Source organism: Tiliqua scincoides, chromosome 8, assembly GCF_035046505.1.
Source record: "Tiliqua scincoides isolate rTilSci1 chromosome 8, rTilSci1.hap2, whole genome shotgun sequence".
Taxonomy (NCBI): Eukaryota; Metazoa; Chordata; class Lepidosauria; order Squamata; family Scincidae; genus Tiliqua; species Tiliqua scincoides.
This window is the reverse complement of record NC_089828.1, coordinates 9,329,042-9,341,321: the sequence shown is the minus strand read 5'-3', so window position 1 is coordinate 9,341,321 and position 12,280 is coordinate 9,329,042.

Genomic DNA, 12,280 nt, shown 5'->3' with positions numbered 1-12,280 from the left:
TAAGGAAGGTGTCCCAGCCCCATAATCATCTTAGTCGCTCTCTTTTGCACCTTTTCCATTTCCACTATGTCTTTTTTGAGATGCGGCGACCAGAACTGGACACAATACTCCAGGTGTGGCCTTACCATTGATTTGTACAACGGCATTATAATACTAACCGTTTTGTTCTCAATACCCTTCCTAATGATCCCAAGCATAGAACTGGCCTTCACTGCCGCCGCACATTGGGTCAACACTTTCATCGACCTGTCCACCACCACCCCAAGATCTCTCTCCTGATCTGTCACAGACAGCTCAGAACCCATCAGCCTATATCTAAAGTTTTGATTTTTTGCCCCAATGTGCATGACTTTACACTTACTGACATTGAAGCGCATCTGCCATTTTGCTGCCCATTCTGCCAGTCTGGAGAGATCCTTCTGGAGCTCCTCACAATCACTTCTGGTCTTTACCACTCGGAAAAGTTTGGTGTCGTCTGCAAACTTAGCCACTTCACTGCTCAACCCTGTCTCCAGGTCATTTATGAAGAGGTTGAAAAGCACCGGTCCCAGGACAGATCCTTGGGGCACGCCGCTTTTCACCTCTCTCCATTGTGAAAATTGCCCATTGACACCCACTCTCTGCTTTCTGGCCTCCAACCAGTTCTCAATCCACGAGAGGACCTGCCCTCTAATTCCCTGACTGTGGAGTTTTTTCAGTAGCCTTTGGTGAGGGACCGTGTCAAACGCCTTCTGAAAGTCCAGATATATAATGTCCACGGGTTCTCCCGCATCCACATGCCTGTTGACCTTTTCAAAGAATTCTATAAGGTTTGTGAGGCAAGACTTACCCTTACAGAAGCCATGCTGACTCTCCCTCAGCAAGGCCTGTTCGTCTATGTGTTTTGAGATCCTATCTTTGATGAGGCATTCCACCATCTTACCCGGTATGGATGTTAGGCTGACCGGCCTATAGTTTCCCGGGTCCCCCCTCTTTCCCTTTTTAAAAATAGGCGTGACATTTGCTATCCTCCAATCTTCTGGTACCGTGGCCGTTTTGAGGGACAAATTGCATACCTTAGTCAAGAGATCTGCAACTTCATTCTTCAATTCCTTAATAACCCTTGGGTGGATGCCTTCAGGGCCCGGTGACTTATTGATCTTTAATTTATCAATGAGGTCTGAAACATCTTCTCTTTTAACCTCTATCTGACTTAACTCCTCGGTCAGGAGGGGCCGTTCGGGCAGCGGTATCTGCCCGAGGTCTTCTGCCGTGAAGACAGATGCAAAGAACTCATTTAATTTCTCTGCCATCTCTAAGTCTCCTTTTATCTCCCCTTTCCCTCCCTCACCATCCAGAGGGCCAACCGCTTCTCTGGCGGGTTTCCTGCTTCTAACATATTTGAAGAAGCTTTTATTGTTCCCCTTAATGTTGCTGGCCATGCGTTCCTCATAGTCTCGCTTGGCCTCCCGTATCACCTTCTTACATTTCTTTTGCCACAGTTTATGTATTGATGTACATAAAGTTTATGTATTGATGTATTGATTGACATAGTATTTGATGTCCCGAGAATATATTTTATCATGAAATCTTCCCCCTTTTCTGTCTTTGGGCGTGTGAGGAAAAAACTTTCCCAGGCTTCACTGGGTGTTTTTCTGGTGCATTTCTGTCTGTCACATGGATTATCTGTGGCTGCTTTCCTGGGCCCAGAAACACTGGTGTGGCTACTAGCTCTTTGGGTGGGGCCTGTGTGCAGTTCTGCGTAAGACCAGTCAAATCACTGGCTTGTGTGATCAGCTCCAGATGCAGGGAGGCCTGGTCCGCCAGGATTGGAATCCGCTGGGTATACCAACTGCCTTGTAATCCCTGTTGCAGCCAGAGGCAGGGCAGGTCTGGAGAAGACCACCTCTTCCCTGTCCTGCCCTTGTCAGCTTTTGCCTGAGGATGGCTGTGCCCACCCAATGGAGCAAGTGCCAAGCTGTCCAGGCAACCCCTGGCACTGGGCTGGGGCCTCAGTGCCAGGTGACGTGGCTCCCTCTGCCACATTTGGGGGGTGGAGCCACACCCTTCCATCAGGCCTGTGCCCCCATAGCCTGTGGTCTCTACACGAAGCACTTTAATGCTGCTTTCCAGGGAATCCACTTCCAAGGTGGGTCATGACAGTTGATGAATTCAGATGCTGCTATGGTGGAAGAAAGTTGCCAGCCCAACAACTGCTCAGCAGCAAAAATAACAGTAAAATGCTCTTCAGAGAATGACCCCCTTTCACTGGGCAAAGAGGTAGCTTTTAAAGTAGCACCCTCTGCAGCAGTGGGGAACAGAAGTCCCTCTTTATCCCCCATGGCATCTGTTTTGGTGGCTCTTGCTGGGAATCTTTTTTTTTTTTTCCAGATGGTGAGTCCTTTGGGGACTAGGACCCATTTGCTACATAAATTTGCTATGTAAATACTTTGTGAACCACTTTTTCTTGAAAAATGGGTATACTGTATAAATACTCTTAACATCAACAACAACCACATCTTCACCTGCTACGTGGCCCAGAAATGGGCACTGGTTGAGTGTCCTGGGGAAGAGCAACCTCTGGTTGGGGCACCAACACAGAGGGGGTCCTTTCTGTGGTTGCCACCTAGCAACTCCCTGCAAGCAGGGAGACTTGAAGCAAGGCATGCCATGGACATCTTAGAGCAGGCATGTCATCTTAGAACATAAGGCCCGGGGTCCAGATGTGGCCTGTGTAAGCTCTTTATTCAGCACTCAGGCTCTCCCAGCTCCACTATTGGTTGCTCTCAGCTGCTGAGCTGTGCTGAGGTGTCACTGCTGAAAGGGTGGCCCACATGTTAATTGGGCTCTCCCATTTCTTGAAAATATGATTTGTGTATTTTCTGTAATTTGCAGCTAATAAGTTCCTAAGTGAGGAAAAAAAAATGCTTATTTCTGGTCATCACCTGCTTAATGAGATCACTTCCTGCTTAATGACATCATTTCTGGCCCTCAGCAGGCATCAAGAGTACTATTTGGCCTATTGTATGAAACAAGTTTAATACCCCTGTCTTAGAGCCATGTCCATAGGGGTTTGGTGGCCTTGATTTCGAGCTGAATTGGGGAAAGAGCACCTTGTTTTTTTGCCAGGAAAGAAACTGTAAACCAGCAAAGGGTTTTGCTTAAAAGTGGCGAGTTCCAGTTTCCAGCCTAGCTGCTGCTTCAATTAACATTCCCAGATAGTCTCCAGGGGTAGGCCCATGTGCCAGGTGTTGCAGTAATCCAACCTGCATGTGAGCTTGATGGCTTTCCCTCACCCCATAATGATGCCACCCCATGTGTGTCCCCTGTGCAGGGCAATGGTGCCATCCAGCATTTCTGCCCTAACTGTGCTCATAACCAGGTACCAGAAATGTATTTGTTTTAACCAAAGCCTGTAGCATGAAAATGTGGACATCATTAAAAATCCAGTAAGTGCTATCTTTGTAATCTGAGAACCTTTGAAGAACAAGGTGCAGAACAGCTTGAGCCCAGCGTAACTCTGTGCAGCTTGAGAGGCATCTGCACCACATCTGGGGGGATCCGCTGGGCTACAAAAGCCTAGTTCAACCTAGTTGTGGCAGAGATAAGTAAGGAGATTATCAACATCCTGGGAACAGCCTTGACTATCATGAGGCAAGTCAGAAGCCTTGCAGGCATGTGGTGCATTGCCTGGAATGCGAGGGCCGTCCCTGGTAGTGGTGGGCAGAATCCATTCCTACTTTACATGCAGCAGGTCCCTTCACTGGCAGCATCCCCAGGGTGGCCTGGGAAAGACTCTTCCACTTGGAGCCCTGGGGTGCTGCCAGTGCCTGTCGGTGTGGACGGAACAACAACAACAACAACAGGTATTTATATACCGCCTTTCTTGGTCTTTATTCAAGACTTTATTCAAGGCGGTTTACATAGGCAGGCTTTTTATTTAAATCCCTTATTAAATAGGGATTTTTACAATTTGAAAGAAGGTTCTTTCTTTCAAGAACCACAACATTCAGGTGTTTCATTCCGATCTGGCTTCACATTCTGGCCTCCATCCTCCCACGCTCAGAGCAGATGGAATAGCTCGGCTTCAGCTTGTCAGCTGCTTCAAGGTCGCATGGTGCCGGTGGCCTCGAACTGGCGACCTTGTGGATGTTATCTTCAGGCAGACGGAGGCTCTACCCTCTAGACCAGACCTCCTGCCCTGACTGAGCAGCAGAGGGCAGCTTTACCTCTGGCCCACGGTGTTGGAGAAAATTAAAATAGTTTCCTCTTTGGGGGGGAAGCAGAGTAGCTTAAGCAGCGGCCCCCCCCCTTTGGGTATCACCCTAGGGAACCTCCCTCACCCGGCTGACTGCTAATCAATAAAAAAGACAAAGAGGCACTGGCTTGTTAAAGTTGCAAACAAGAAGTTATTTACTTAGTTCCATTGAGTGTATATTTACAGCATCTGATTAGGATCAGAGGTTCAGCTAACACTGAGAGACAGCAAGGCCCTGGAGCTGCACGCCTTGTGCTCAAGATGCCCTGGGCATCAGAGCCCTGCTGTGTGCCATCTTAACAGGTCGGTGGTCAGAGGACAAGAGGAAGTGCTCAGAGGAGAAGGGAAGGATAAAGGGTTAGGGCCACACCCCACAAGGATCACAGAGAGAATAGGTAGAAAGGTCAGAGTCACTGGGTCATAGCTTGACCCCTTCTGGACAACACATGGGACCCTGTGGCAGTCAGGTGCTCTTGCAGGGAGCAGCCCCCCTCAGAGCAGCCTCACCTGGGCCCACGCTTCAGCCAATGGCAAACAAGGTGAGTTGGGCGAAGAGCTTGGCAGTGGGAGGCTGGAGTACAAAATGGCAGATGTGCTTCAATGTCAGTAAGTGTAAAGTCATGCACATTGGGGCAAAAAAATCAAAACTTCACATATAGGCTGATGGTTTCTGAGCTGTCTGTAAGAGATCTTGGGGTGGTGGTGGACAGGTCGAAGAAAGTGACTCAATGTGCGGCTGCAGTGAAGAAGGCCAATTCTATGCTTGGGATCATTAGAAAAGGTATTGAGAACAAAACGGCTAATATTATAATGCCGTTGTACAAATCGATGGTAAGGCCACACCTGGAGTATTGTGTCCAGTTCTGGTCGCCACATCTCAAAAAAGACATAGTGGAAATGGAAAAGGTGCAAAAGAGAGCCACTAAGATTATTACGGGGCTGGGGCGCCTTCCTTATGAGGAAAGGCTCTGGCATTTGGGTCTCTTCAGCCTGGAAAAGAGACGCCTGAGGGCGAACATGATTGAGACATACCAAATGATGCATGGGAAGGATAAAGTGGATAGAGAGATGCTCTTTACACTCTCACATAACACCAGAACCAGGGGACATCCACCAAAATTGAGTGTTGGGAGAGTTAGAACAGACAAAAGAAAATATTTCTTTACTCAGCGTGTGGTTGGTCTGTGGAACTCCTTGCCGCAGGATGTGGTGACGGCGTCTGGCCTGGATGCCTTTGAAAGGGGATTGGACCACTTTCTGGAGGAAAAATCCATTACGGGTTACAAGCTATGATGTGTATGTGCAACCTCCTAGTTTTAGAAATGGGCTATGTCAGATGCAAGGGAGGGCACCAGGATGCAGGTCTCTTGTTATCAGGTGTGCTCCCTGGGGCATTTACATAAGAACAGCCCCACTGGATCAGGCCATAGGTCCATCTAGTCCAGCTTCCTGTATTTCACAGTGGTCCCACCAAATGCCCCAGGGAGCACTCTAATTCCCTGACTGTGGAGCTTTTTCAGTAGCCTTTGGTGAGGGACTGTGTAGAACGCTTTCTGAAAGTCCAGATATATAATGTCCACTGGTTCTCCCGCATCCACATGCCTGTTGACATTTTCAGTTTGGTGGGCCGCTGTGAGATACAGGAGGTTGGACTGGATGGGCCTGTGGCCTGATCCAGTGGGGCGGTTCTTATGTTACGTGAAAATCCCCCTTTTTGCCTTTTAGCTGTGATTTTCTCTCTCTATATATCTGGTTATGCTATTATAGACTATAATATCATACAAGCCAAACTGTTCTCCAAGCATACAGGCCACATTTCCAGAACTTTGGTCAAGTCACAAGCTCATGGTTACACAACCACACCCCCCCCCCCCAAATGTTACCAAAAAGGGCTGTTATGTTTTAAGGGGAATTATTTATTTACCCTTTTGGAAACCTCAGGATCGCAGGCTGGATAACAAAACAGCGTAGTTGGCAACCTTCAGTCTCGAAAGACTATGGTATCGCGCTCTGAAAGGTGGTTCTGGAACAGCGTCTAGTGTGGCTGAAAAGGCCGATTCGGGAGTGACAATCCCTTCCACACTGGGAGCAAGTGCAGTCTGTCCCTGGCCTGTCTCCCTGGCTATGGGCCTTCCTTCTTTGCCTCTTAGCCTCAGACTGTTGGCCAAGTGTCTCTTCAAACTGGGAAAGTCCATGTTGCACAGCCTGCCTCCAAGCGGGCCGCTCAGAGGCCAGGGTTTCCCACTTGTTGAGGTCCACTCCTAAGGCCTTCAGATCCCTCTTGCAGATGTCCTTGTATTGCAGCTGTGGTCTACCTGTAGGGCGCTTTCCTTGCACGAGTTCTCCATAGAGGAGATCCTTTGGGATCCGGCCATCATCCATTCTCACGACATGACCGAGCCAACGCAGGCGTCTGTTTCAGTAGTGCATACATGCTAGGGATTCCAGCACGTTCCAGGACTGTGTTGTTTGGAACTTTGTCCTGCCAGGTGATGCCGAGAATACGTCGGAGGCAGCGCATGTGGAAAGCATTCAGTTTCCTCTCCTGTTGTGAGTGAACACAACAGCGCGATACCATAGTCTTTCGAGACTGAAGGTTGCCAACTATGTGAGTGAAGAGTCCATGACTCGCTGCAGTACAGAAGTGTACTCAGGACGCAAGCTCTGTAGACCTGGATCTTGGTATGTTCCATCAGCTTCTTGTTGGACCAGACTCTCTTTGTGAGTCTGGAAAACGTGGTAGCTGCTTTACCGATGCGTTTGTTTAGCTCGGTATCAAGAGAAAGAGTAAACAAACAAAACAGCGTAAAGCAGAGAAAATCCCTTGTTTAGCTTAAAGAGGAGACTGGGAGAAAGATAACTTTCAATCAAAGATTATATTTTTATTACAAAACACACAAAGGTAAACATAATACATTTCTTGGTTCTAGTACTTGAAAATTGTACCTAGCTTTTATGGTGGTTGCATGTGCTATGTATTTGGTGCATCCGAGAAGGAATCAGAAACGGATAGGTTGTAGGGAAGGATTTTAGAGGTCCCTTAATCTGCTAAACCCAGTTTGCTAACTAAAGATGGGGGAAGAAGGGAGGAATAGATGGGGAAGGGAAGGAATTTCAGAAACACAGGATAATTACCTGTCCCGGGGAGCAGTTGGGGATGGGAGAGTCCCGGGGAGGACCTTTTGCCTTGGAGGGGGGGCAGCCAGAGAGAGAGCATGTGCTCGGAGCCTCTCTCTTAAAAGGGGCTTTGCTGACCTGGAAGCTGGATGTGAATGACCCGGATGTGACCTAGAGCTGTCCTAGATGTGCATGCTCATTACACACAGTAGGACACGTGGAGCATGCAAGAACATGATGACTGGGTATCAGCCATGACTGGCCTTCTGGGGGAGGGAGGCAGTTTGCATAAGGAGCTTAAGAGTGATAAAGCTACAACAATAGAACAATAGACTTGTTCAATAGAACAAGGGAGGTGCATGCTTGTTTTGCATAACAGTGATTGAATCAGGAGGCATCCCTGCATTGCTAGAGGTTGTGCAAACTTGAGACTTCTACCAGGGCCTTGGACTGGGGGAAGGGTGTCCTGTATTCTGAGGTTTGACCTGCATGAGTTTTTAGTCCATAATACATACAAAATCACAACTTGGAAGGGAAAAGGAGATTTTCATGTAACACATAGTCACACATTTTGGGAGGAAGTCTTGTGTCTTAATCCAATCACTGTTTAAGCATCTCCTGCATTACTGTATTCCAGGGGTGCTCAATACGTCGTTCGGGATCGACCGGTCGATCCCGAGGCAAAATTAGTCGATCGCGGAGCCCTGTCTGTAGGCACTGACACACACACACACACACACACGCACACACACACAGAGGGCTGGCAAGCCGCAGTCACCCAGCCAGGCTCCCCCCCCGAACTCTGCCCCCTTGCAGGAGCCCCCAAGCCTGCAAGGCGAGGCTGCTCAAGGTGCGCGAGGATTGCGCTGGCCGCAGGGTGGAGGATCGGGGCCGAGGCTGGCCGGGGTTGGGGCTGTCACAGGAGGTGATTGTGAGCTGCGCGCTTGGGTCACTGAGGACGGCGATCCATGCGCTGCTGAGCCGGGGGCGCACGGCACTGCTCGGGCGGCGGCCAGGAGGCGCTGCTGGCCTCGGGGGGGAGCCGAGACCCAAAGAGAGGTGGGCACGCGTGGCAAACTTCAGGCACAAAGTTGGACCGGGGTGAGGATGAGGAAGATGGTGGTGGTGGGCTCCCAAATCAGACACTGGGGAGGAAAGTTCAATTGGGGGGGGGGTCCTGGCTTGGAAAAGTCCCTGTTCCCCTCTTGCCTTCTTGCCCCACTCACTCTGCCCCCCCACTTGTGCCCCCCTGTACAGTGCCCCCCCCCACTTGTCCCATCCACTCAAGATCCATTCCCCTGGCCCTCATTCATCTATCCCCCCCCAGCCACTTAAGCCTGAGTAAGAAGGATGGCTTGGCTAGACCACCCTAGTGTGCCACTAATGGTCCTCAGGTGTGCCCTGGGGGGTTTGGGGCAAGCTCAGGCATTACAAAGTAATTACAAGTAATTACAAGTTTAAAATAAATAAAATATATTGTTATAAAACAATAAAATATTGTTTATTTATAAACAATAAAAATGTTTATATTTAATTATGTTGTGTTGTGCAATATTGGCTCATGCGGTTATGCAAGGTACACCAACATACATTGTACACATAAATGTTATATGTTATGATGGCGTGAACATTGTAAAAAAACTCTGGTAGATCTCCGGGCCTTGCTGGGTTTCAAAGTAGCTCTCCAGCCAAAAAAGTGTGAGCACCCCTGCTGTATGCAAACTTGAACTGCCTTCAATGATTTTGGTGTTGAAATTCTGTTTCTGATTCATTGTATTGTACCTACATCCTTTATTTTTTCCACACAGTCTTTGTTTAGTTCCCACTTCTAGGATGTCAGCCATCACACCCTGATTGGATTTTGCTTATAACTGATACACATCCTGATCCCCATTCAAACTTCTACATATGAAAGCATTACTCCAGGCACCCAGCATTTAGTTAAGCAACCAGCAATCAAGCTACCTTCCAGCTCAGTCTGTCTCCCAACGCCTTATAACAGAGGTCTTGCCCTCTCACATTCTCTCTCTCTCTCTCCAAGGCCCAGCACATTTGTGGTGTGTCAGAGGGTCCTCCCCAAAGGACTCTCCCCCTCCCTCCAGCTGCTCTACAGGGCAGGTAACTATCTTGCGCCTGGAACTCTTTCCCTTCTCCCCCGCCCTTTTTCTCCCCTTCTCTCCCCATCTTTAGTTAGCAGCTGGGGTTGGCAGAGCAGGAACCCCTATAAGCCTTCCCTACAACCCCCTTCCTTATCTGTTTTCCTTGGATGGACCAAATACTCTTCACACACAACCACTATGAAAGCTAGGCACACTGTATTCAAGCATGAGGACCAAGAAGTATCATTTCTCCATGTGCATTATGTTTAGCTTTGTTCTTCTGTAATAAACCATAGTCTTTTACTGAAAGCTATCTTTCTCTCAGTCTCCTCTTTAAGCAAAAAGGGAATTTCTCTGCAATACGCCGTCTTGTTATCCAGCCTATGATCCTAATGTTCCAATAAGGGCAGTGCAATAATTCCCCTAAACAAAACAGCCCTTTTGGTAACAGGGAGGTCAGTTGTAATATGAACGAGGATATTGCTCACTTTGGGTGAGAGAATTGATTGGACAACAGCCACACTGGGTCTGAGGCCTGGCATCCTGCTGCCATTGGTTGAGATCAGAGCTAGAAGACACCCCTGCAGAGGGCCGAGCACCTTTCACACAGGCAGGGTCCTAGGATGTGAGAAGCACTGCCTACCTAGCCAGGCCCTTGGGCCACCTAGCCCAGCATTGTCTGCTGTGACTGGCAGCTGCTCTTTGGGGTCTAAAGCAGGAAGAGGTCTTGGCAGTCCTGCCCAGTTCAGTTCTGAACTGGAGATGCTGCCTGGAACTGGATTGGAGAACTTTCTCTGCTGCTGACTGCTGGGTCCTGTTGTCTCACTTTCATCACAATTCAGGCCAGTGCTATTGCTGGTTGGACCTTTGCTTTGCCTGTTCCGCTGAGAGGAGGACAGCGACTGGCTAGAGAAGAAAAGGGCTGGTGGGCACCCAGCAAGTGGGTTGGAGCCATTTACTACCCTTGCACTGAGGGAGAGGGAGGGGGTCCTGGGTGGGGAGCTCTCTGGATGTGCCCTGCCAAGCAGAGCTTCTTCCCCAGCCTCCCTTTCTCATCAGGGCAGGTGGAAGAAGGAAGTCTGGTTCAGGTGTCATCTCTGCCTGATCTTATGCCTCTTTGGTCTATCTGTCTCCTATGCCCAAAAGCTACAAAAGCACACCCAGAACCAGCTCAGCCAGTCTGATAACAGGCTGCAACTGTCAATCAGATTGGGTAACCCAGGGCGTGACACCCCACACTTGCATTGCGACACATAACCATTTGCTCAGTGAAGGAAGAGCTGCCCCAGAGCTGTCCCCCTGCTGATGCTGCATCATCTAAACTGATCAGGTAAACTGGGATGCTGGTGGCCCACTGGTGAGAGGTGAGGGTGGGATCTGTGTGGTTGCCCAATAGGCTTCTTACCTGTGCTTTGTGCTGACATGTTTGTGCTATGTCCATGGTGCTGGGGGCATGCCAGGAAGCCAAGACCCAGCCCAGTCCCAAGGCATTTGGACTGGGCTGACGGTGAGAAGTTTTGTGTCCCTTGGACCTCAAGGAAAAGCCCACTCTTGATTTGTCAGAGTGAATTTGTGGCTGCACTTTCAGCAGGACACAAAACAATAGAGACACTTAGCTTGAGTGTTTCAGGCAGAAAAGAGAATCCCTTGCTGAGCTCGGCCCATCACCATAGCCCCTCTGCATTCCAGTGGGCATTTAGGGTGGGAAAAGCTGAGTCACAGCAGCCCCCCTCATGTGCTTTGTTTGTGCATGTGCTGAGCTGCTCCTATTCACAGACCCGCTGGTGCAGTGCTAAGCACTGCTATCCCCTCTATTCCCAAGGACCACTGGGTCAGCTGGCACTCAGGACAGGGATTGGACCACTCTCTTCCCTTCCAGCCTTTCAACTGTCCCCCTACTGCCTACATTCAGCTGAGTGTAGCTGAGAAGTCACTATTCCAGCGTCCCTCAAGCGCTCATCGCACCACCAGGGTTCTCTGTAAGCTGGGCAGCTACACAGCTCTGAGCTGAGCTCCACGCAGCAAGGAGCTCAGCAACCCAGAAGTTCAGCAACAATGCATGACAGTAATCACAGAGTACCCAGGGACAGCATTGCAAGGTAGTCTTGACACAGAGTACAAGAAGGAGGGGTTCGCGCACCAGTGCAGACCCTTTAGAGGGAGTGTCACTCACAAGGTGCCCCTTCTCTGAGAATACGATCTTGGCTGCCTTGCCTTGCTTCCCTCCTTGGAAATGGCAAAGGCACTGCCCTCCCGCCCCCCCTGAGTTTGCTTCCCCATCCCCTTCCCACCTATCACTCCACCTTTGCAGCAGGAGAGTGCTGTCCTTGGCCCCCTCGCCCCACGGCCTCTCCAGCACTTCAAGCAGCCTCCGAAGATCTGAATAGGTGACCTTGGTCCTTGGCAGGCTGACCCACAAATCCGCCCCTCCAATCTTCTGTGTCTCGTGCAGCCAGATTGATGGCACGCAGAGTGCCACTTGTCTTAAGAACATAGGAAGAGTCCTGCTGGATCAGGCCAAAAGCCCATCAAGTCCAGCTTCCTCTATCTCACAGCAGCCCACCAGATGCCTCAGGGAACACACAGGACAACAGGAGACCTGCATCCTGGTGCCCTCCCTTGCACCTGGCATTCTGAGCTAGCCCACGAGGAATTCTGAGCTTCCTCCTGGGGCCAGCAGGGGGCAGCCCAGATGCCCAAGGGCCTGGCCAGCAACCCTGATAGGTCTGTTTCTGGGGGAAGCCCAAGGCTCCCTTCTGCACTGGTGGCTCCTCCACAGCAGTTTGAAGGAGAGTGATGAGGCCAATCCCTGCTGGAGACATCTTCC